This window comes from Bombina bombina, chromosome 8 (genome assembly GCF_027579735.1).
Source record: "Bombina bombina isolate aBomBom1 chromosome 8, aBomBom1.pri, whole genome shotgun sequence".
Taxonomy (NCBI): Eukaryota; Metazoa; Chordata; class Amphibia; order Anura; family Bombinatoridae; genus Bombina; species Bombina bombina.
In genome coordinates this window covers 239,033,999-239,060,408 of record NC_069506.1, presented here as the reverse complement: position 1 = coordinate 239,060,408, position 26,410 = coordinate 239,033,999, and the positions used below count along the sequence as shown (strand labels likewise).

General features: G+C 37.2%; 1 protein-coding gene across 1 annotated transcript in view; it reads left to right on the top strand.

Moving 5' to 3' along the window:
- The first annotated feature begins 14,685 nt into the window (after positions 1–14,685).
- Positions 14,686–26,410, top strand: part of LOC128639074 (chemerin-like receptor 2) — a 244,861-nt gene continuing 233,136 nt past the window's right edge. The window contains exon 1 of the mRNA XM_053691224.1: positions 14,686–14,739. The gene's annotated coding sequence lies outside the window, so the exon portion shown is untranslated. The remainder of the gene's footprint in view (positions 14,740–26,410) is intronic.

Below are 26,410 nucleotides of genomic sequence, written 5' to 3'. Positions count from 1 at the left end.
AAGGGACATGAAAACCATTTTTTTTCTTTCATGATTTTTATAGAGCATAAAATTTTAAGCAACTTCCTAATTTACTCCTATTATCAATTTTCTTTGTTCTCTTGCTATCTTTATTTGAAAAAGCAGGAATGTCCACTTATGAGTCGGCCCATTTTTAGTTCCATACCTGGGTAGTGCTTGCTGATTGGTTCAGCTAAATGTAGCAACCAATCAGCAAGCGCTACCCAGATGTTGAACCAAAAATGAGCCGGCTCCTAAGCTTACATTCCTGCCTTTTCAAATAAAGATACCAAGAGAACGAAGAAAATTTGATAATAGGAGTAAACCAGAAAGTTGCTTAAAATTGTATGCTCTATCAGAATTATGAAAGTTTTATTTTTACTAGACTATTCCTTTAAATACTGATACATTACATATTAAAGTAAATATATATATATATATCATGAAAGAAATAAATGGGTTTTCATATCCCTTTAAACACTGACCTTGAAAAATAGAACAACAAATCAGAGACAGACCTCAACACAACTATTGTGTTTATATTTGGAGATTAGAACAATTAAACTAAAACATGTGTACTAAATAGCACAAGTTAAATCATCTATTTAAAGAGTTAATCCCCTACCTTAATTTGTTTGTTTCTTTTATATTCTGTCATCAAAATTTCCAGTATCTCCTCAAGTACGCTTCAAGCAATCCTTTATAGAACTCATGTCATTCCTCTTTTTTGAGAATTGCAGTTTTATCCTACTCTCATTTCAGCTAAAACTATTGTACTTAAAATGCTAATCTGATGTAACTCATAATACAGATAACAAGCAGATATCATAACGGCTTTCACCAAAAATTGTATTTTATTTGTTTTATTTTTTCTCTTCTCCTTAAACTTTTTCTTTGATTCTATTTTCTTTTGTTACACAATGTAGCATTTCTTTTTTTTTTGGTTGGTACAAAGATTTTCAAACTACTCAACTTTCCTACAATATTTGTAAGGAGAAAATCTAATGGAAAAAATACTTAAAGGGACCTTCTAGTGGAAACTTAAATCCACTTTTTTGTTGGGGCCAGTGGTGTATTCATCATAAACACAAAGCAATAATAGCACAAACGTTAAAGGGATAATAAAAGGTAGTGATGGCCGCTCTTCTCCTCAAAGGAATCTCCAGAAGATTCTATAAAGCAGAAAACATAGAGGGGCGCGCCTCATGTGTAGATCAAAAAAACATGTCCAAGCAGTGGTAATAATACAGCCAAATGGGTACTCACATTTAGTAAAATCACTGTGTGCTAGCAGTGGCGGACTGATAACTCAGGGTGTATCAGCTCATCCTCTCCTGGTTCCAGGGACGGACAGTGTCGAAGGCAGGATACACAGGAACAGAAATAGTGCTCCCCAGTGAGAAAATAAAGGTGCTTACACTTCTCTTAAGGTAAAAAACAGTTCATTAAAACCATGTTAAAAACAATAAGCAATCAGTGAAAAGGGGCATTATTGTAAGCTCCTTGCATGCAACGCAATTCTCGGCTTAAAAGACAGCCATCTCATCAGGCAATATAGCATCATAAGAAACTAGGACCCTTTTAAATGCTGAAGTAGCCAATAGAATTATGGACTTCCCATTCTGGGCGTATTTTACACATGTGGAACAATCTCCAAACCAGTAAACTCTTCAACATCACAAAGCAAACACTTGTGATATATAAAGTATATACACACACATCATATATATATATATATATATATATATATGTATATATGAAAGAATGGATATGTCTGCGCTCTGAGATGTTGCGCTGATACTTGGGAGTAAACTAGGTGCAGAATAAACTAATTACAATGGTGTATTGTACACAATTAGCCCATCTAAATACAGGTATAGTTAAAACATGGAGTGGTAAGTCCTCTGTTTTAGATATTGTAATGTACCGCTCCTGGTGCTTTTACCTGTATCACCTAATTACATACATACAACCCCAGTCCAGCAAAAAATGGAGAATATAGGGCAGTCCACAAAGTTGTCCGGTCTTTAAACAGGCTTATGACTGTTCCCCCAGATGCCTCTAGTTCCGACTGCTGTGCCCTAGATGGGAGTGTCTGCTTAGAAAGAAGAATCCTCCCCAGGTAGTTCTAAAAGAGTAGTCCATTATCTACTCTTTAAATATATATTTATATATATATATATATATATATATATATATATATATGTATTAATCAATCCTAAAATGTAGATAATAAATAAAATATATATCTCATTCAAACAATATCTTAAAAAATGTCATAAAGCTTTAAATGGCATATGTTAATATATTTTATACACCAAACAAGCACCTAGATTACGAGTTTTGCATTAGGCTTACAAAGCAGCATTAGCCGGTCCTAACGCTGCTTTTTAACCGCCGCTGATATTACGAGTCTTGAAGGTACATGCTCACCGCTCACTTTTTTGGCCAGACTTGGAAATACGGCAAATCCACTTACGTAAATTGCGTATCCTCTTTTTTCAATATGACTTGCATAGCGCCGGTATTACGAGTCTGACCAAAAGTGAGCGGTAGACCCTCTCCTGTCAAGACTGGTACCGCATTTTAAAGTCAGTAGTTAAGAGTTTTACACTACAACGCCTTAGCATAAAACTCTTAACTAAAGTGCTAAAAAGTAAACATAGGCCCTCCCGCATCGCAAACACTAAAAAAATGTTTTTACCCCTAATCTACCGAACCGGACATCTCCGCCACTATAATAAATATATTAACCCCTAAACCGCCGCACTCCCGCCTCGCAAACATTAGTTAAATATTATTAACCCCTAATCTGCCATCCCTAACATCACCAACACCTACCTACATTTATTAACCCCTAATCTGCCGTCCCCAACGTCGCCGCCACTATACAAAAGTTATTAAACCCGAAATCTAAGTCTAACCCTAACCCCCCCTAACTTAAATATAATTAAAAGAAATATAAATAAAAATCACTATCATTAACTAAATTATTCCTATTTAAAACTAAATTATCTATAAAATAAACCCTAAGCTAGCTACAATATAATATTTACATTGTAGCTAGCTTAGGGTTTATTTTTATTTTACAGGCAAGTTTGTATTTATTTTAACTAGGTACAATAGTTATTAAATAATTATTAACTATTTAATAACTACCTAGCTAAAATAAATACAACTTGACCTGTAAAATAAAACCTAACCTAAGTTGCACTAACACTATAATTACATTAATTCCCTAAATTAAATACAATTAAATAAAATTAGCTAAAGTACTAAAAAAACAAACACTAAATTACAGAAAATAATAAACAAATTACAAGATTTTTAAACTAATTACACCTAATCTTATCCCACTAACAAAATAAAAAATCCCCCCCAAAATAAAGAAAAGCCCCACCCTACACTAAATTACAAATAACCCTTAAAACGGCCTTTTGCGGGGCATTGCCCCAAAGTAATCAGCTCTTTTACCTGTAAAAAAAAATTACAAATCCCCTCCAACATTAAAACCCACCACCCACAAAACCAACCCTACTCTAAAACCCACCCAATACCCCCTTAAAAAAACTAACACTAACCCCTTGAAGATCACCTTACCAGTAGAAGTCTTCATCCAACTGGGCTGAAGTCCTCAATGAAGCAGGGAGAAGTCTTCATCCAAGCCGGGCTAAGTGGTCCTCCAGAGGGGCAGAAGTCTTCATCCAGACGGCATCTTCTATCTTCATTCATCCGGCGCGGAGCGGGTCCATCTTCAAGACATCCGACGCGGAGCATCCTCTTCATCAGACGGCTAACACTGAATGAAGGTTCCTTTAAATGACGTCATCCAAGATGGTGTCCCTTCAATTCCAATTGGCTGATAGAATTCTATCAGCCAATCGGAATCAAGGTAGAAAAAATCCTATTGGCTGTAATGCCAGCGCTGTATGAAAGTGAGCAGTGAGCATAAACTGCTCGTTAGCAATGCATAGCCTCTAACGCAAAACTCGTAATCTAGCCGTAGGATTCTTTATTTGCATCCAATACTTATGGGTTAGAGCGTTAGACTAATACGATCCCCATATTATTACGTTCTGTTATGATTACCTCCAATTCTGGGTGATGTTACTGTGTTGCTCAAATAAGCCCACATATCTTGCCATATCGATGATATGTAATGATACTTTGTAATAATTTTCAGTTTATAAGCGGTCTAATTACTTCCCCATTTACAATCTGGTCACCTGGCCTATACTGGCCAATAAGTTAATAGGGGCAGTTAGTGTTGTAGTAACCCTGCACAATGGTATAAACCAAATGTCCTAAAAATTAATGTAATGTGGGCGGAGGAGCTCTGATGTGTATGTTCCAACAATTATTTAGTGATGTGCAAAAACGCAGATATACCCCACTTTAACTGCACAATGATACTTGGTATTAGTGTTCTGTTTGTGAGTGGTCTCATTAGTTCCCAATTGACACTCCGGTCACGTGGCCTATACTAGCCTATCCGGTGAAAAGGGGTGGTACATTTCGTAACACTCCCACCCAATCATAAAAGCAAAATATCCTATCTGCAAAATTACAGTTACACTCAAATAAACACTATCTGATAAAAAAATAGTCATATTAATATTAATATAAAGTTATAAGGGTTTAAAGGTATAGTTGTTTGACTGCAAAGGGTTATAATGTATATACATACATATACATGTATAAATATGTGAATGTATGCATATTTATGTATATATGTGTGTACATATGTGTTTTACTGTATATTTACTGTACATTTTTAACATCCCAATTCTGTTCACATACAGGAAAATTGTATTTTGTATAAATATATATTCCTATACAGATATCTGTATAAACCTCCTATACCTATATATCTATTACAATAGATATATAGGTAAAGATATCTATTTTAAATTAACATTATCAGATATATAAAGAAATATATATTTAATAATAAAAATTGAAAAATGTTTCAAGAACATAGCAATGTAAAACGTGCTTCGGGTTACGCACTTTAGGTCTAACATGGTGTCGGATCAGCACATATGAAAAATTAGTCATCTTAAAGTATGATAAATATTAAATCTAAAATATTAAAAAGTATAATAACAATTAAAAAATATTAGATATTAGATAACACAAAAATTCTAAAAAAAATCCATAGAATATATGTATATTTTTCTATTTACAGTATCTATAATATTTGTAATAATTTTTTCATATTTTTTCATATTTTATATTTAATATCTCAAGAACATGCTTTAAGATTGCTAATTCTTCATGTGCGCTAACCCAACACTGTGTTAGACCTAAAGTGCAAATCCCGAAGCGCATTAAAAATATTTAACATTTCAATGTTCTTGACATAGATTTTTTTTTTAATTTTTTATTGAATATATATTTCCATGTATATCTGATAATATAGGTATACACATATATCACTCCTGGCCAGCAGGAGGAGGCAAAGAGCACCACAGTTAAACTGTAAGTATCACTCCCTTACCCACAACCCCCAGTCATTCGACTGAAGGCAAATGGAGAAAAAGGAGTAACAGAATGTGTAGAGGTTTCTAAGGTTATAGACAAAAGAACAACTGTCTTAAAATAAAGGGTGGGGTCATGGACTCACCATATCCGGAAAGAAAGAAATTTATCAGGTAAGCATACATTTTGTTTTTCTTTTCTAATATATGGTGAGTCCATGGCTTGAGTAATTACTGTTGGGAACCAATACCCAAGCTAGAAGACGTGGATAAATAGATTGGGACAAGACAGGCAGTCCTAAACAGAAGGCACCACCGTTTGAAGAACCTTTCTCCCAAAAGAAGCCTCAGCTGAGGCAAAAGTATCAAATTTGTAAAATTTTGAAAAAAGTATGTAGAGAAGACCAAGTTGCAGCCTTGCAAATTTGTTACACAGAAGCTTCATTTTTGAAAGCCCAAGAAGAGGAAACAGCTCATGTGGAATGAGCTGTATTTCTCTCAGGAGGCTGTTGTCCAGCAGTCTCATTAGCCAAACAAATTATACTTTGTAACCAAAAAGTAAGAGTAGTAGCAGTAGCTTTCTGACCTCTACGTTTCCCAGAGAAACAGACAAAGAGGGCAGAGGACTGGCGTAAAACCTTAGTCGCCTGTAAGTAGAATTTAAGAGCACGTACAACATCCAAATTGTGTAACAAACGTTCTTTGGAAGAGAAGGATTAGGACACAGAGAGGGAACAACAATTTCCTGATTGATATTTCTATTAGAAACAACCTTAGGAAGGAAACCTAACTTAGTACGAAGAACCGCCTTATCGGCATGAAAAATAAGATAAGGGCAATCACACTGCAGAACTGTGAATTCCAAGAATGGAATGCAACAGCTCAAACGGAGCCAGCTGTAAAACTTTAAGAACAACGTTAAGGCTCCTAGGAGGAGCAACAGACTTAAAGACAGGCCTGATTTTGACCAAGGCCTGACAAAAAGATTGCACATCTGGCACATCCGTCAAACGTTTATGTAGTAAAACTGATAAAGCAGAAATCTGACCCTTCAGGGTACTGACTGACAATCCCTTCTCCAGGCCTTCCTGAAGAAAAGATACAATTCTAATAAATTCTTATTCTACTCCAAGAGTAGCCCTTGGATTCACACCAATAAAGATATTTACGCCATATCTTATGGTAAATCTTTCTAGTAACAGGCTTGCAAGCCTGAATCATGGTCTCAATGACCGACTCAGAAAAACCACGCTTAGACAGAATTAAGCATTCAATCTCCAAGCAGACAGCTTCAGAGAAATGAGATTTAGATGAGGGAAGGTACCCTGAATAAGGAGGTCCTTCCTCAGAGGTAGTCTCCAAGGTGGGAGAGATGACATCTTAACCAAGTCTGCAAACCAGATCCTGCGAGGCCTCACAGGGGCTATTAGAATCACCAATGCCCTCCCCTGTTTGATACAAGCAATGACTTGTGGAAGGAGAGCATACGGAGGAAACAGGTATGCCAACCTGAAAACCCAAGGAAACACCAGAGCATCTATCAGATCGGCCTGCAGATCTCTTGATCTTGAACCATACATCTGAAGCTTGGTGTTCTGACAGGATGCCATGTTCTTATGTGATGCCATCAGATCTAACTCCGGCATCCCCCATTTGAGGAATAAGCTGGAAACACCTCCAGATTGAGTTCTCACACCCCTGGATGAAAAGTTGTCTACTCCTGGAATGTGGATGGCAGACAGACAGCAATTGTGGGTCTCAGCCCACTGAAGAATCTGAGTAACCTCCTTCATGGCTAAAGAACTTCGAGTTCCTCCCTGGTGATTGATGTAAGCCACAGAGGTTATGTGGTCTGACTGGAACCTGATAAACTGGGCTGGACAACAGAAGCCAAGCCAATAGAGCATTGCAAATCACCCTCAACTCCAAGATGTTGAAGGGAAGAGAAGACTCCTCCCGAGTCCAAAGGCCTTGAGCATTTAACAAGTTCCAGACTGCTCCCCAGTCCAGCAGGCTGGCATCTGTGGTCACAATCACACAGGAAGGTCTCCGAAAGCATGTGCCCTGAGACAGATGTTCCAGAGAAATCCACCACGGGAGATAATCCCTTGATGACTGATCTAACTCTATTGTCTGAGATAGATCCACATTGTTCGCTATTCCATTGTCTGAGCATGCACAACTGGAGAGCTCTCAAATGGAATCGAGCAAAAGGAATGATGTCTATGGAAGCTACCATCAGACCAATTGCCTCCATACATTGAGCTACTGAAGGATGAGCAGAAGCCTGAAGAGAGAAGCAAGAGGAAATGATTTTGTTTTTCCTGACCTCTGTCAGAAAAATCTTCATCAATAGAGAATCTATTATGGTCCCTAAGAACACTAATCTTGAAGTAGAGGAAAGAGAGTTTTTGTTCCAGATTCACATTCCAACCGTTGGAACGAAGAAAAGACAACAATATCTCAGTGTGAGATTTTGCTAGTTGAAAAGATGGCACCTGAACCAATATGTCATCTAGGTAGGGTGCCACAGCAATACCACAAGAATGGATCACTGCCAAAAGAGCCCCCAGAACCCTTGAAAAAATTCTGGGAGCCATGGCTAGACCAAATGGAAGGGCCACAAACTGGAAATGTTTGTCCAGAAAGGCAAATCTCAGGATTCTGTGATGGTCCCTGTGAATAGGAACATGAAGATACCCATCCTTTATGTCTATGGTTGTCATGAACTGACCCTCTAGTACTAAATGAAGAATGGAGTGTATAGTCTTCATCTTGAAGGATGGAATTTTGAGAAACTTGTTTAGACACTTATAGTCTAGAATGGGATGGAAAATTCCTTATTATTTGGGAACCACAAATAGGTTGCAGGAGAACCCGAGACCCTGTTCCTGCACTGGAACTGGAAGTATCACTCTCTGGGAGGAAAGATGTTGTATGCTTTTCAAGAACACCTCTCTCTTTATCTGGTCTGCAGATAATCTTGAGAGAAGGATTCTGCCTCTGGGAGGAAAAGTCTTGAATTCCAATTTGTAACCCTGGAATACTATGTCCACAGTCCAGGGATCTGGGACATCTCGTATCCAGGCTTGAGAGAACTGAGAAAGTCTGCCCCCCACCTGATCCAATACCAGATCAGGGGCAAACCCTTCATGCTGATTTGGAATCAGCTGCAGGTTTCTTTTATTGTTTCCCCTTGTTCCAAGACTGATTGGGTTTCCAAGAAGACTTGGATTGTTCCTGCTTGAAAGAAGAAGGGGAAGGCTTTCCTCTGAATTTACGAATGGAACGAAAATTACTCTGACGTCCTTTTTCACCCGTAATATCAGAGATAGTTTCTGTCAAAACTGGGTCCAAACAAGGTTTTGCCCTTGTAAGGAATCCCCAGAAGTTTGACTTTAGAGGAATCGTCCCCAGACCAGGATTTCAACCATAACGCCCTGTGGGATATGACAGTGAAACTAGAAGTTTTAGCTCCTAGTCTAACAACCTGTAAAATGGCATCTGCTATAAAGAAATTGACCAACTTTAACAAAGAGCTTTAATCCTATCATGAATTTCATCCAAGGAAGTCTCTACTTGAAGAGAATCAGACAAAGCGTCAAACCAATAAGATGCTGCACTAGTCACGGTGGCAATACACACCGCAGGTTGCTATTGGAGACCTTGATGAACATAAATATTTTTGAAATAAGCCTCCAGCTTCTTAAAAGAGCAGCTATCGTCAATAGGAATAGTGGTTCTCTTAGCCAGAGTTGAAATGGCCCCTTCAACTTTGAGTACAGTGTACCAAGGGTCTTTAATGGAGTCCTCAACAGGAAACATTTTCTTAAAAATGGGAGACGGGGAAAAAGACACCCCTGGTTTCTCCCATTCCTAGCACAGTAAATAAACTTGTACAGATAAGTTTCAAAGATTTTAATATTCAATTAAAATAATCCAAGGAAAAAAATTCACTTTAAATTTTATCCCAAATTAGGATTGATCTCCAGCTAAAATTATGAAACGTTAAGAAAAAAACATTTAATAAACATCAAATAAACTTCTAAAGAACCCCTCAGAAAACCCCACACCTCAATTACTGAGGTGCCTTACCGCTACCAATTAAGACCGGATCACCCAAAAATGGAGAAGAAAATTTCCCTCAGAAATGTTATGAAGTAAAGCCGGTCATGTGACAGCAACTGCTGAGCTCAAATTACTGCTGTGACAGAGAGACACTTAAAATAGCTTCCTGGTACACTGAGCACCAGAAATAATCGTTTTTTCAAACCTGACAGTTTAAAATGTTGCATTGTTTTATTTTAAAGCAAAGGGGAAATGGATAAGCTGCTGAAATAGAATTTTTTTTTTAAAGTGTTTAAATGTTAGTCTCACACATGCTACAGTGCCTGCTTCATGCCCCAGTGTAACCCATACAACAGGATTATCTATGTCCTAATAAAAAAGCAGTGTCTTTTAATTTGTTAAGTGCATGGTCTCCCCAACTGGAAGAAAAAGCACTTACCTGCTCCACTGTCCAGCATGTAGACAGTTAAAAGGTATGAGAAGACACAGTTCTTCACATAAACCTTTGAAAAAGAAAGAACAGAGTAGCCAACTCTGGCTTTCTAAACTAGGGCAGCAATTGTTAGAAAAACTCAGTAAGTACCTATTTACAAGTTCCTAACTGCTTTAAAGCCACCACTACCCGACTGCAAGGAATGACGTGGAATACAGCTATACCTCAAAACTTGCTTGTAGATTAAATCAAAAAATTTCTTCAGACACCTAAACTTCTCCTCCATGCACCGAAGGCAAAGAAAATGACTGGGGGTTGTGGGTAAGGGAGTGATACTTAGCAGTTTAACTGTGATGCCCTTTGCCTCCTCCTGCTGTCCAGGAGTGATATTCCGAACAATAATTACTCAATCTGTGGACTCACCATATCTTAGGAAAGAAAATAAGATTTTTCTGTAAGTGATGAACATTGGAATATAAAATATTAATAACGCCTGCCGTTTTAGCATGTGGGTGGTAAGTCAGTTTTTTCTTCTTCTGCGCTTTTCATTGAAGTCTATGAAAAGAATAAGATAACTCAGTCACAATCTTCAAAGTCATTTGGTTAGCATGCGCCAGGTTTCGCTCGCTAGCAAATTTTTAACTTTCAACTTGAAATACATTCTCTACCCAAAGTGTGCAAAAAGCTTAGTTCTGCAAAGTTTATGTACGAGCAGGAGTGCTAAATAATGCTATACTTGTAATCTAACTCACTGTAGCTAAAGTCTTGCTCTGTCTTGAAGCTCATGATCAAGACAAGGCTGGTTAACTAACCAGAAGTGTCAGTGGTACAACCTGACAATCCCCAGCTGTGTAATACTTAGGAGCTGTAAGACTTGCAACTACCAAATGGGACTTTACCTATGTGTTAACCCATGGCCCAAATGTTATCCAACAGACATTTGGCCGATGGATAATATTCCGACAGACAAGTGGCCGTCGGATAACAGTCCGGCCACGAGATAGATAGATTAGATAGATAAATAGATTTGATAGATAGATAGATTCGATAGATAGATAAATAGATAGATAGATTTGATAGATAAATAGATAGACAGAGTATTTCCCAGACAGAGAACTATAGGACGTGCGGACTGGGACCCATGGTTAGGTTCCCAGAGGAGGTTGCGGCGCTGAGGCTCTGATTAGAACAGAGCACTCTGTAGCGTATCTGCCCTCGGCCGAAACGCGGAACATGCTTCAGCATTCTGTCCGTCGGCATTCTGTCCATTGGCATTCTGTCAGAGCTCTGTGTTAACCACTTTGCAGGGGGTTGATTACATAGTTACACAGTGTCAGTAATGATTAAGTAACAAGCTAAAATAAATTAGAATGTAATATTTACAAAAAAATTACCTTTAAAAACAAAGTGTCATTTAAACTGAGACTATGGGGTAGATGCATGGACGCTATTTAGGCTCCCAAGGAGTTTCGTTGTTCAGGGGAGATCATGCTAAAAATTCATTGAGATTTACATAGTTTATCTTTTCTAAACGATTGCTAGTTGCCATTTCTGGCTTAAGCATATATAGTTTTGTTTAGTTCTGTTAAAGGGTCCAATACATGATATCTTGTACAGTCCGTGATATTTGCTAGAAGTGTGAAAATACAATAATCACAGTTACAACAATTTGGAAACAAGTTTGCAAAAGGACTTCTATAATGGATTGTAATTTTAAATATTTGCAAATCTGTTTTGCTATATTATAAGCTATCTAGCTGGATAGAATAGAATTCATCACTGCAATCTTGTAGACTTAAAAAAAAAGGGCCTGACAGTGGGAATCCTAGATTTTCACCAAAAATCATGACTGTTAAGTATCTCATGGCCGTGTCTCACAATGTCATAGTTTGTCTCACTTTTATTTTTATTTTCTTCAACTTGTTCAGGGACAGTTGTACAGAGGGTGTTTTCCTGTGTTTTATTTGTTTGTTTTGTAATGTTTTTACAATATGTTTGTGATACCTCTATCCTTGACATTTGAAAGTTATTCCACATGGAGGGAAATTAGGTTGCAATAGAGAAACAACTATTTTGATTTGAATAGCGTTAACCTTGCCACTCACTTAACCTTTCTAGGGGCGGTATAAATCTTTATGAATTCTGTAATATTTGAGTGGAGAAGTTGCGGGAAGTTTTTTTAAAATATTGATTTTACAAACAAACAACTTGTATCATTATCATTACTGTTTATATAAAGTGTAAACCTATTACATATTACACAGTGCTGTAACAATAAGTATACAGTTGTTGACCTTGAGTCACTGTAAGCTGTAAACAATCTTTACATAAGACAATTAACAGGAAAGGTGGATTTGTGAACTTATATTCATTTAGAATCTAAGCCTATAAAGGCGTTACTGAAAACCAACAGTCAGATGTAGAGCAGATGAAGATGATGAGAGATGGGGCAGGTGAAAGTGTCTTATAACTAAGATAAATATAGCTATTTTTTTGGTAATGTTAATGCAGCAGGTTTAATCATATTTATCTCATGAGTTTTTGTGCATGATCATAACAAGGTAATGAACTTCATAATTTGCATTCTTGATCATTCCACAAATCAGAGAGCAACAACATCTAAACCTCAGGCCAGAAATGTTCAATAAATGCACAAAACAAATCTGCGTTATTATTTGCTATGGCATCTCATGAAATAGTTATGTGTTTTCCATTTGTTTTTACTCTAGTTTTTCATCTAGAAGACTAGGAGAGCTGCTTAGACAGGGCATGCAATTTTTAGATACTTTTCAATATAGTTCTATTATCAGATTTAGTTTTTTCCTTTGGTATCCATTGTTAAAAAGTGCACCTAGGTAGGCTCAGGAGCAGAAGTGTACTATTGGGAGCTAACTGGTGACTGGTGGTTACACAAATATTCCATCTGTTGTAAGTTCACATGTGGTCAGCTAGCTCACAGTAGTGCATTGCTGCTCTAGATCTGAAGTTAACTATGTTGTAAACACATAGGACTCCATTTACCAAAGGCTGGGCGGACAATGTTCTTGGTTTTGAACCCTTGTTCACCCAGCCTCATAGCGAGCAGGCAGCAGTACACTGCCCGACATTAACACGGCCAATCAGGTGCAAGAGGGAGCTGTCAATTATCTCAATCCGATTGGAATGATATTATTGCAAAAGGCTACTTAACTGGCGAGACTGAAAAGCTGGGCCTCTGAAACAGCTATCTACATAAAATATAAAAAAAATTAAGATAATGACTAATCTGTAACTAATAAAAGCGTCTCGTAAACTTTTTTGATATAGAAATCCAATTATTGGATAATACTATCAAAACCACTACATTCTTTAAAAAAGTAAATGCTAATAACTATATAGACTTTAAGAGCTGCCACCATGATAAATGGAAAAGAAACATTCCTAAGGGCCAATTTTCAAGAATTAGAAGAAATTGCTCCAAAATCACAGATTACGACAAACAATCTGAAATACTGCAGGCTAGGTTTGTGGATAAAGGCTATAATCTAACTAATATAATAAATACTAAAAACGAAGTACGAGAGATAGAGAGGAATGATTTATTACAAAATAAACCTAAATCATTTAATAATAAGGAAGAACAAGATCCGTTTGACATTGCATTTATTACTACATTCTCTACTCAGCATAAATAGATCCAAAACATTATTAAAAAACATTGGCACCTAGTTAGAAGTGATCCCATTATTGGAAAAAAAACTCAACTATCAACCAAATATAGTCTTTAGGAAAGCAAAAAACCTAAAGAATATCCTTGCACCCAGTGAATATAAGCCCAATCATACTGATTTAAATCGAAACCTAAATGGAGGAAAGATAGAAGGATACTTCCCGTGCCACGATTGCAAATCCTGCAAATATAGCAAAAAGACCAAAACTGTAATATCTACAACTACAAATAGGGCCTTCCAAATTAAAGAAGTTATCAGATGCACTGATCACAATGTCATATATCTATTACAATGCACTTGTAAATTACAATATTTAGGTCAAACGAGCAGAAAACTAAAAGAGAGAATCAGAGAACATATAAGATGTATTGAACAAGAGAGAGAGGATATCAGATTGTACAAACATTTTTTTGAAAAACATAAAGGTAACCCCAAAGATTTGACATACTGGGGCATTAAGAAAATTAAAGAAGGTGGGAGAAGAGGTAACATGGAGAAAAAATTATTGCACAAAGAGGCGGAACTTATCAACAAATTAGGGACCTTACATTTCGAGTGTCAGGGATTCCTATTCCCTTCTAACTCACTAACAGACATTCTGCTACTGTTCCTTTAAACTGTGATCACCTGTTCGCTCACCACCCTATATAATCCCGCCTCACACTTCTAAAGGTGCTTAGTATTGAAGTTTCTGCCTTAACTATACTTCAAGCCATTCTCTCCAGTGAACGTTGTTCACTACCTTGTTCCACAAGTGTTACCGAACTTTACTACCATTGCAAGTGAACGCTGTTCACTTTCCCAGGACTCAAGACTGCAAAAGACTTACTCCGTGACTTACAGCGGATTCTGTTAACTTGTAAATATTCTGTTCCTGATTCCTTCGCACTGGATCCTTCTGCCGCGGCACTCAGCTGCAAACCAGTAACGCCCCCTCAAGCCGGGCGGCGGTGACGTCACACGCTAAGCGTTTCAGCAGACACGGACAGTCTCAGCTCTCACTATCGGCTAAACAAAATAGCCTGCTTCCATAGCGAACTCAGCTCCGGTAAGGCACTAAATTCTATGTGCTTATAATTATTGTTTGCTTGAATCTGATTCTACACCTGCCTTGTCATATATTTGTACCGTCTGACCAGTGTCTGCCTACATGCTAACTCAGTGTAATTCAGCAAGTAAGATTTTCGCTGCCTCTGTTTCAATTTTAGTTCAACCTATAAAAGTCTTTCATCTAACACTTCTCATATGATTGCCTAGTACCAGAAGTTTTCTGTCTTGTTATATACTTGCAACGTATTATCTGAACTATATAAGTTCACTCTGTTATGCTCAGTACTATTTACAGTTATCACTGAATGCCTTATCTGATCCCTGGGGTGTAAGCTAGTTTCCCTGCTGCATTATATCTCAGTGTAATCTCCTAGCACATGTGGCAGCTATAGGGTCATTTTACTTACTTCCCCATGACAATAATTACAGCCTGGTGTTACAAGGGTAACACAACTACTCCTGATAATTGTGTGATACCCAGTAACTTTTTGCTACACTAACCATATTATTAACCCTGACTCAGCGGTTGAGGTCCATACCACTAATTGTACTTTGTTTGTATTCTTCAGATACGCATTGGGTGTGACACCGAGGGATTAAACAGTGAATTGGATCTAAACTCCATCATTGGTTAAATCCAGAATTATTCCCTATTTTAGTATATTTATATTGTGTCTAGCCCCCCTTTTTTATGCTGTTAGTCATTTTATAATATAGCTTTATTTGATATACCATTGTTTATATCATATAGCCAGATACTACACTAGTCACATTTTTAATACCATATATTTTTTAAAACCTCTCCGTTTGAGGATAATATACATAAACTTTCTCGATATATGCACATATTTTATAGTTATAGTAACATTTTACAAGAAATATTGAGTAATGTCTATTAGTCTCAGCGTGTTACATATAACAGTAATTATCATTCACTTTTCAAAAGGTGCTGCAATCATATTTTATTACATTTATTTTATTTATTTATTAACATAGATGTTTATATATCTAGAGCAAAGAATTATTAAACTGTATTTTGGTACAACAATTAACTAATATGTTGAGGGAAATTTCCGTCAACTTTTAAGCTTGTCATTATATTTACATTTTTTACACTTTCAGTATTATTTTATAGGCACAATAGGAGATTGACTACTTTGTATATATATATATATATTTTTAATAAAAGTTGTACACCAGTATCTTCGGTTCATCTGAGCACCGTGCAAACTGTATGTGAATGTTAAATCTCTTCACTGTATTCCACCTTAAAAAGGTATAATAATTTGATATAATTACACTATGTGCATTATATTACGTGCATTTTAAATATATCCCAAAATATGCAATTGGAAGAATTGTTGCAATATCGATTTTGAATATTACAATATGATTGATTGTAATAAACTTAAGGCCAATACAAGAAACAGATGTATCCAATAATATAACAAAGAAGAAGATTCTATCAAACACCGAAGTGGTTAAAAATAATGGGTGTTGTTCCAAGTGCTATAAATAGCAATGAATCCAGTCTATCAGGTATCTTGAAAAAGGCTTCCAAGCCGAAACGCATAGAAACCTGATCACCCGACAAACAGGATCACGAAGAGAGCGGAGCATACCTTGACCCATAAAACAGAGGCTGAACGTAAGAGCACTTAAAGGAAAGTTTGGTGGCCAGCCGGTAACCAATGGGGCTAAACATAAGAGCACCCAAGGAAAGATCAGAGATTAGCCGGATACTGATTGCAGGCAGACAAACAACGACATCATCTGGAGATTATCGAAATAAAACCACTATTTCAACACATCTTTAACTCAGGATTGACGGGCAAATCACACTATTAAAGGGACACTGAACCCAAATTTTTTCTTTCTGGATTCAGATAGAGCATGCAATTTTAAGCAACTTTATAATTTACTCCTATTATCAATTTTTCTTCGTTCACTTGCTATCTTTATTTGAAAAAGAAGGCATCTAAGCTTCTTTTTTCGTTCAGTACTCTGGACAGCACTATTTTATTGGTGGATGAATTTATCCACCAATCAGCAAAAATAACCCAGGTTATTCACCAAAAATGGGCCGGCATCTAAACTTACATTCTTGCATTTCAAATAAAGATACCAAGAGAATGAAGAAAATTTGATAATAGGAGTAAATTAGAAAGTTGCTTAAAATTGCATGCTCTATCTTAATCATGAAAGAAAAAAAATTGGGTTTAGTGTCCCTTTAAGGTCAGTACTGACTATCCTCCTGAGGATCGGAGTCCTAATAAACCACAGTGCACTGTGAGTACCCTTTAAGAAATGGAACGATCAAAGACAAAGACATTCAGGTATTTTTAATTGGGCATCAACTGCTGAATCTTGTGCTTGAAAGCACCACACTTTACAATTACACACGGATAATATTTACAAAGCTGTACGTCTGTTTCTTCCAAAGACTTTGGCATCATATTCATATACATCTGAACATTTCATGATCACTAGTTACATAGTAACCAACAGCAACGTGTCAACTATTAGCCACATTGTATGCACGTTTTAGGCGCATATGTCTTCAGCATGTATTATATTGTAACAGTATTAAGATATCCACTTAGGCAATAATCACTGTACAGGCGTGGATCTATAACGGTATTTACCAGATTGTATGCCTATATTTTAACAATTGTTATTAACTGATGTTTAAGGGCATATTTTATGCTGACACCGGTGTCTTATATAGTCAATTTTACTGTTTATACCACATTAATAAACTCATATATTTAATTTTAATGAGTGTTTGAACGCTTTTATTAGTTACAGATTAGTTATTATCTTATTGTTTTTTTATATTTTATGTAGATACATCCTTTATATCATTATAGTGGGAATTAGCATTCATTGTGCCACCTACAACTGTACAGGGAGTGCAGAATTATAAGGCAAATGAGTATTTTGACCACATCATCCTCTTTATGCATGTTGTCTTACTCCAAGCTGTATAGGCTTGAAAGCCTACTACCAATTAAGCATATTAGGTGATGTGCATCTCTGTAATGAGAAGGGGTGTGGTCTAATGACATCAACACTCTAAGGCCTAGATTTAGAGTTTGGCGGTAGCCGTGAAAACCAGCGTTAGAGGCTCCTAACGCTGGTTTTAGGCTACCGCCGGTATTTGGACTCACTCAAAAAAGGGTCTAACGCTCACTTTCCAGCCGCGACTTTTCCATACCGCAGATCCCCTTAGGTCAATTGCGTATCCTATCTTTTCAATGGGATCTTTCTAACTCCGGTATTTAGAGTCGTGGCTGGAGTGAGATTTAGAGCTCTTACGACAAAACTCCAGCCGCAGAAAAAAAACAGGAGTTAAGAGCTTTTTGGGCTAACGCCGGTTCATAAAGCTCTTAACTACTGTGCCCTAAAGTACACTATCACCCATAAACTACCTATGTACCCCTAAACTGAGGTCCCCCCACATCACCGCCACTCGATTAAATTTTTTTAACCCCTAATCTGCCGACCGCCACCTACGTTATACTTATGTACCCCTAATCTGCTGCCCCTAACACCGCCGACCCCTATATTATATTTATTAACCCCTAACCTGCCCCCCACAACGTCGCCGCCAGATACCTACAATAATTAACCCCTAATCTGCCGACCGCAAAGCGCCGCCACCTACATTATAGCTATGTACCCCTAATCTGCTGCCCCTAACACCGCCGACCCCTATATTATATTTATTAACCCCTAATCTGCCCCCCTCAACGTCGCCTCCACCTGCCTACACTTATTAACCCCTAATCTGCCGAACGGACCGCACCGCTACTATAATAAAGTTATTAACCCCTAATCCGCATCACTAACCCTATAATAAATAGTATTAACCCCTAAGCTGCCCTCCCTAACATCGCCGACACCTAACTTCAATTATTAACCCCTAATCTGCCGACCGGAGCTCACCGCTACTATAATAAATGTATTAACCCCTAAAGCTAAGTCTAACCCTAACACTAACACCCCCCTAACTTAAATATAATTTAAATCTAACGAAATTAATTAACTCTTATTAAATAACTTATTCCTATTTAAAGCTAAATACTTACCTGTAAAATAAATCCTAATATAGCTACAATATAAATTATAATTATATTGTAGCTATTTTAGGATTAATATTTATTTTACAGGCAACTTTGTAATTATTTTAACCAGGTACAATAGCTATTAAATAGTTAAGAACTATTTAATAGTTACCTAGTTAAAATAATAACAAAATCACCTGTAAAATAAATCCTAACCTAAGTTCTAATTAAACCTAACACTACATTATCAATAAATTAATTAAATAAAATACCTACAATTACCTACAATTAAACCTAACACTACACTATCAATACATTAATTAAATACAATATCTACAAATAACTACAATGAAATAAACTAACTAAAGTACAAAAAATAAAAAAGAACTAAGTTACAAAAAATAAAAAAATGTTTACAAACATAAGAAAAATATTACAACAATTTTAAACTAATTACACCTACTCTAAGCCCCCTAATAAAATAACAAAGACCCCCAAAATAAAAAAAATGCCCTACCCTATTCTAAATTACTAAAGTTAAAAGCTCTTTTACCTTACCAGCCCTGAACAGGGCCCTTTGCGGGGCATGCCCCAAGAATTTCAGCTCTTTTGCCTGTAAAAAAAAACATACAATACCCCCCCCCAACATTACAACCCACCACCCACATACCCCTAATCTAACCCAAACCCCCCTTAAATAAACCTAACACTAAGCCCCTGAAGATCTTCCTACCTTGTCTTCACCTCACCAGGTATCACCGATCCGTCCTGGCTCCAAAATCTTCATCCAACCCAAGCGGGGGCTAGACATCCATCATCCGGTGGCTGAAGAGGTCCAGAAGAGGCTCCAAAGTCTTCATCCTATCCGGGAAGAAGAGGCGATCCGGACCGGCAACCATCTTGAAGCGGCATCTTCTATCTTCATCCGATGACGACCGGCTCCATCCTGAAGACCTCCAGCGCGGACCCATCTTCCTCTGGCCAATCGGAATTCGAGGGACGCCATCTTGGATGACGTCCCTTAAAGGAACCGTCATTCTTCAGTTGGACGTCGCCGGAGGAAGATGGGGAAGCCCCCGTTTGGGTTGGATGAAGATTTTGGAGCCAGGACGGATCAGTGATACCTGGTGAGGTGAAGACAAGGTAGGAAGATCTTCAGGGGCTTAGTGTTAGGTTTATTTAAGGGGGGTTTGGGTTAGATTAGGGGTATGTGGGTGGTGGGTTGTAATGTTGGGGGGGGGGTATTGTATGTTTTTTTTTACAGGCAAAAGAGCTGAAATTCTTGGGGCATGCCCCGCAAAGGGCCCTGTTCAGGGCTGGTAAGGTAAAAGAGCTTTTAACTTTAGTAATTTAGAATAGGGTAGGGCATTTTTTTATTTTGGGGGTCTTTGTTATTTTATTAGGGGGCTTAGAGTAGGTGTAATTAGTTTAAAATTGTTGTAATATTTTTCTTATGTTTGTAAATATTTTTTTATTTTTTGTAACTTAGTTCTTTTTTATTTTTTGTACTTTAGTTAGTTTATTTCATTGTAGTTATTTGTAGATATTGTATTTAATTAATGTATTGATAGTGTAGTGTTAGGTTTAATTGTAGGTAATTGTAGGTATTTTATTTAATTAATTTATTGATAGTGTAGTGTTAGGTTTAATTAGAACTTAGGTTAGGTTTTATTTTACAGGTGATTTTGTTATTATTTTAACTAGGTAACTATTAAATAGTTCTTAACAATTTAATAGCTATTGTACCTGGTTAAAATAATTACAAAGTTGCCTGTAAAATAAATATTAATCCTAAAATAGCTACAATATAATTATAATTTATATTGTAGCTATATTAGGATTTATTTTACAGGTAAGTATTTAGCTTTAAATAGGAATAAGTTATTTAATAAGAGTTAATTTATTTTGTTAGATTTAAATTATATTTAACTTAGGGGGGTGTTAGGGTTAGGGTTAGACTTAGCTTTAGGGGTTAATACATTTATTATAGTAGCAGTGAGCTCCGGTAGGCAGATTAGGGGTTAATGTTTGAAGTTAGGTGTCGGCGATGTTAGGGAGGGCAGATTAGGGGTTAATACTATTTATTATAGGGTTAGTGATGCGGATTAGGGGTTAATAACTTTATTATAGTAGCGCTCAGGTCCGCTCGGCAGATTAGGGGTTAATAAGTGTAGTTAGGTTGCGGCGACGTTGTGGGGGGCAGATTAGGGGTTTATAAATATAATATAGGGGTCGGCGGTGTTAGGGGCAGCAGATTAGGGGTACATAGGGATAATGTAAGTAGCGGCGGTTTACGGAGCGGCAGATTAGGGGTTAAAAATAATATGCAGGGGTCAGCAATAGCGGGGGCGGCAGATTAGGGGTTAATAATTGTAAGGGTATGGGTGTTTAGACTCGGGGTACATGTTAGGGTGTTAGGTGCAGACGTAGGAAGTGTTTCCCCATAGCAAACAATGGGGCCGCGTTAGGAGCTTAACGCTGCTTTTTTGCAGGTGTTAGGTTTTTTTTCAGGTCAAACAGCCCCATTGTTTCCTATGGGGGTATCGTGCACGAGCACGTTTTTGAGGCTGGCCGCTTGCGTAAGCAACTCTGGTATCGAGAGTTTAAGTTGCGTTAAAAATGATGTACGCTCCTTTTTTGGAGCCTAACGCAGCCTTTTTGTGGACTCTCAATACCAGAGTTATTTTTATGGTGCGGCCAGAAAAAAGCCGGCGTTAGCTACGCGGGTCGTTACCGACAAAACTCTAAATCTAGCCGTATATCAGGTGTGCATAAGTATTAGGCAACTTCCTTTCCTTTGGCAAAATGGGTCAAAAGAAGGACTTGACAGGCTCAAAAAAGTCAAAAATAGTGAGATATCTTGCAGAGGGATGCAGCACTCTTAAAATTGCAAAGCTTCTGAAGAGTGATCATCGAACAATCAAGCGTTTCATTCAAAATAGTCAACAGGGTCGCAAGAAGCGTGTGGAAAACCAAGGCGCAAAATAACTGCCCATGAACTGAGAAAAGTCAAGCGTGCAGCTGCCAAGATGCCACTTGCCACCAGTTTGGCCATATTTCAGAGCTGCAACATCACTGGAGTGCCCAAAAGCACAAGGTGTGCAATACTCAGAGACATGGCCAAGGTAAGAAAGGCTGAAAGACGACCACCACTGAACAAGACACACAAGCTGAAACGTCAAGACTGGGCCAAGAAATATCTCAAGACTGATTTTTCTAAGGTTTTATGGACTGATGAAATGAGAGTGAGTCTTGATGGGCCAGATGGATGGGACGTGGCTGGATTGGTAAAGGGCAGAGAGCTCCAGTCCGACTCAGATGCCAGCAAGGTGGAGGTGGAGTACTGGTTTGGGCTGGTATCATCAAAGATGAGCTTGTGGGGCCTTTTCGGGTTGAGGATGGAGTCAAGCTCAACTCCCAGTCCTACTGCCAGTTTCTGGAAGACACCTTCTTCAAGCAGTGGTACAGGAAGAAGTCTGCATCCTTCAAGAAAAACATAATTTTCATGCAGGACAATGCTCCATCACACGCGTCCAAGTACTCCACAGCGTGGCTGGCATGAAAGGGTATAAAAGAAGAAAATCTAATGACATGGCCTCCTTGTTCACCTGATCTGAACCCCATTGAGAACCTGTGGTCCATCATCAAATGTGAGATTTACAAGGAGGGAAAACAGTACACCTCTCTGAACAGTGTCTGGAAGGCTGTGGTTGCTGCTGCACGCAATGTTGATGGTGAACAGATCAAAACACTGACAGAATCCATGGATGGCAGGCTTTTGAGTGTCCTTGCAAAGAAAGGTGGCTATATTGGTCACTGATTTGTTTTTGTTTTGTTTTTGAATGTCAGAAATGTATATTTGTGAATGTTGAGATGTTATATTGGTTTCACTGGTAAAAATAAATAATTGAAATGGGTATATATTTGTTTTTTGTTAAGTTGCCTAATAATTATGCACAGTAATAGTCACCTGCACACACAGATATCCCCCTAAAATAGCTAAAACTAAAAACAAACTAAAAACTACTTCCAAAAATATTCAGCTTTGATATTAATGAGTTTTTTGGGTTCATTGAGAACATGGTTGTTGTTCAATAATAAAATTAATCCTCAAAAATACAACTTGCCTAATAATTCTGCACTCCCTGTATATATGCATCTTTCTTAACTGTTTCCTGGGGAAGAAACATTCATTAGGTGTGCATAATTCTCTGCTGCTATAGATAGTATACACCTTGTTTCAGCACGTTATTTTTTGCCTTTAACAGACTCTTTAAAGGGACATTAAACACCAAAAATATTATTGTTTAAACAGATAGGTAAACCTTTTATTACCCATTCCCCAGTTTTGCGTAACCAACACTGTTATATTAATACACTTTTTACCTCTGTGATTACCTCGTATCTAAGCTTCTGCAGACGGCATCCTTATCTCAGATTTTTTAACAGACTTGCATTTCAGGCAATCAGTACTAACTCTTAAATAACTTCATGGGCATGAGCACAATGTTATCTATATGACACACGTGAACTAACGCCATTTAGCTGTGAAAAACTGTCAAATGCATGTCAGAGGCATCCTTCAAGGGCTTAGAAATTAGCATATGAGCCTACCTAGGTTTAGCCTTCAACTAAGAATACCAAGTAAACAATGCAAATTTGATGATAAAAGCAAATTGGAAAGTTGTTTAAAATTACATGCCCTATCTGAATCATAACAGTTTAATTTGGACTTTACTGTCCCTTTAAGATATTCCAATGAAAAAAAGATTAAATTTAAAAAAACAGCTAAACATTTGTTTCAAAAGCATTAGACCGCTCTCGAGATGTAAGGTGATTGCGCTCACTAAGGGTACTTTCCATTATACTTGGTATAGACCTCTTAACGCTTCCCTTACGTCCAATTATTAAATAGAGAATAGGGTTTAGACAGCTGTTTGAGAAAGCTAAACATTCAAATATTATTAGTAAATCAGTGACAAACCATTTTAAACCTAAATTTGCTAATATAAATACCCCAAAATTATATGGGAACCAGCAGATGAAAAAACAGATTACAACTGCAGTTATAACTTTGAAAGGTCGGCTCGAATCTCTGTTTCTTTTAACTCTACACATTTTAAAAGCAATAAGACCATTGCAGACAATGATAATGGAAAACGGAATGCAAAACATGCAGACAGTTTTGATAAAAAACACAACACTTGCATCTAAGTACGAGTATAGGAACAGATAGTCATCCCTGTAATGACAAAAAGACAAATTCCCATGAAAGTCATCATGAACATCATAAATAAAAATGTTTGGAACACTGATAATCAGAGATAAGACCCAAATAAATACTGAAATTGTAGATGCCAGTCTGTGTGTCCTGTGGATTTTAGCCCAAAGTGGCTGTAAAATTGACACACAACGGTCAATACTGATGATTGTTAGGAAACAGATGCTAGCAAACATGTTTAACAACTGTACTGTGAAGCTTAATCTACAAAGAAATTTACGATAGGGCCAGTTATATATTTTCCATGTTGAAATGTAGAAAGGAAGAAAGGCATCAAATATAAAGTCCGCTATGGCCAGGTTGAGAAACCAAACAGCACTGACTGTCTTTATCCTAAACCCAGCAATCCAGATAACTATACTGTTCCCAATTAATCCCACAATGCATATTATGATGTAAGAGATCATTAACAGTAATCTTAACATAAGGATAAGCTTTTCATATGAAAGATAGAAATCTTCATAGTCGTTGTAATAAGAGTATTCTGAGCTGTTAGATATGGGATCATCTGGCAGTAAGAGATTCTCCATATTGTTTGTTATCCTGCAATACAATAAAAATGCACATCATATTAATAAAATGAAAAATAATATAAGCTCATACATCATGTACAATAAGCACATAAAGGAGAACAATTTTCCATTAACAATTAATGTTTATTACATTTAGACACTTGATTACAATCATAATGGATATTTCAATTATCATATTTAATTTGAATGTGATTGTCATTACTAGAAAAAGTGATTTGAGTTATAGTTGAATCTTTCTATTAAACTGAAAAACAATATAATAACAATATATTAACCTTAAAATGACATGGAAACAACATTTCACACTGAGTTTTTAAGAAATAAAGCCTACAGGAGGGAGGGAGAGTGTAATAGCACGGTCTTGCCACTCGCTGCAAGACCCGCGATATTACACCCAGAAAAAAAACCATATCGACCAGCGACGTATAGGGTACACTGCAGTCATTAAGGGGTTAAAGCTGTTCTGAATTCAAAACATAATAAGTGCCATTATTAGAAAATACTAAAATGTACATAACTGGAGATTCTATACAACCTATTACCTTAAGAAGCATTTAACCTATTGTTCAAAAGATATTTAAATACCAATTACAGGTTTACTTTTAGCAGACCCTACACTTGTGAAAGTGCCACACAATGACAAAACTCCACAAAACAAAATGCACAAAAAAGCGTCATTTTCTATAGCATTCAGGGGGGGCAAATTATCAAGGGCCGAATGGCCCCTAATCCCCATGTTTCCGTGTGAGTTTCAGGCTCGCAGGAAACAGCAGTTAAGAAGCAGCGGTATTAAGACCACTGCTCCTTAATTCGCCCGCTGTCGCTGAGGCTGCGGACATCAATCCGCCCAATCGTATACGATCGGGCTGAATAACACTCCCTGCTAGTAGCCGATTGGCCGCGAATCTGCAGGGGGCGGCATTGCACAAGCAGTTCACAAGGACTGCTTGTGCAATGTTAAATGCCGACAGCGTTTGCTGTCAGACAGACACTTAATAAATTGGCCCCATTTTCTTCTTTTTTTTCTCTCTAAGAATTAGAAACACTTTATGGTTTCAAATGTAGCATCAGTTCAAGTACCCAAAATACCAACATTTAGGGTTGTATAGCTGTCTGTTACCAAAAAATTAGCAACTGAAAATAGGAAAATAATATTGAATTTTGTTTGTCACTTCGCACCATCTTTCTGGTTAAACAGAAAATAAGTAGCAATAAAATACTTAACAATAAAAATATTGCACATAATTTAAAACTACAAAAAATTGTGATTTCATGTTACCTACTTTTACCTATATATTCTTCACTGCATGTAGAATTATAAGCAGTTTTTTTTTCATTTTTTTAAACAGGCAAAATGATAAATAAATATATATACAGTGGGGCAAAAAAGTATTTAGTCAGCCACCAATTGTGCAAGTTCTCCCACTTAAGAAGATGAGAGAGGCCTGTAATTTTCATCATAGGTATACCTCAACTATGAGAGACAAAATGTGCAAACAAATCCAGACAATCACATTGTCTGATTTGGAAAGAATTTATCTGCATATTATGGTGGAAAATAAGTATTTGGTCACCTACAAACAAGCAAGATTTTTTGCTCTCACAGACCTGTATCTTCTTCTTTAAGAGGCTCCTCTGTCCTCCACTCATTGCCGGTATTAATGGCACCTGTTTGAACTTGTTATCAGTATAAAAGACACCTGTCCACAACCTCAAACAGTCACACTCCATACACCACTATGGTGAAGACCAAAGAGCTGTCGAAGGACACCAGAAACAAAATTGTAG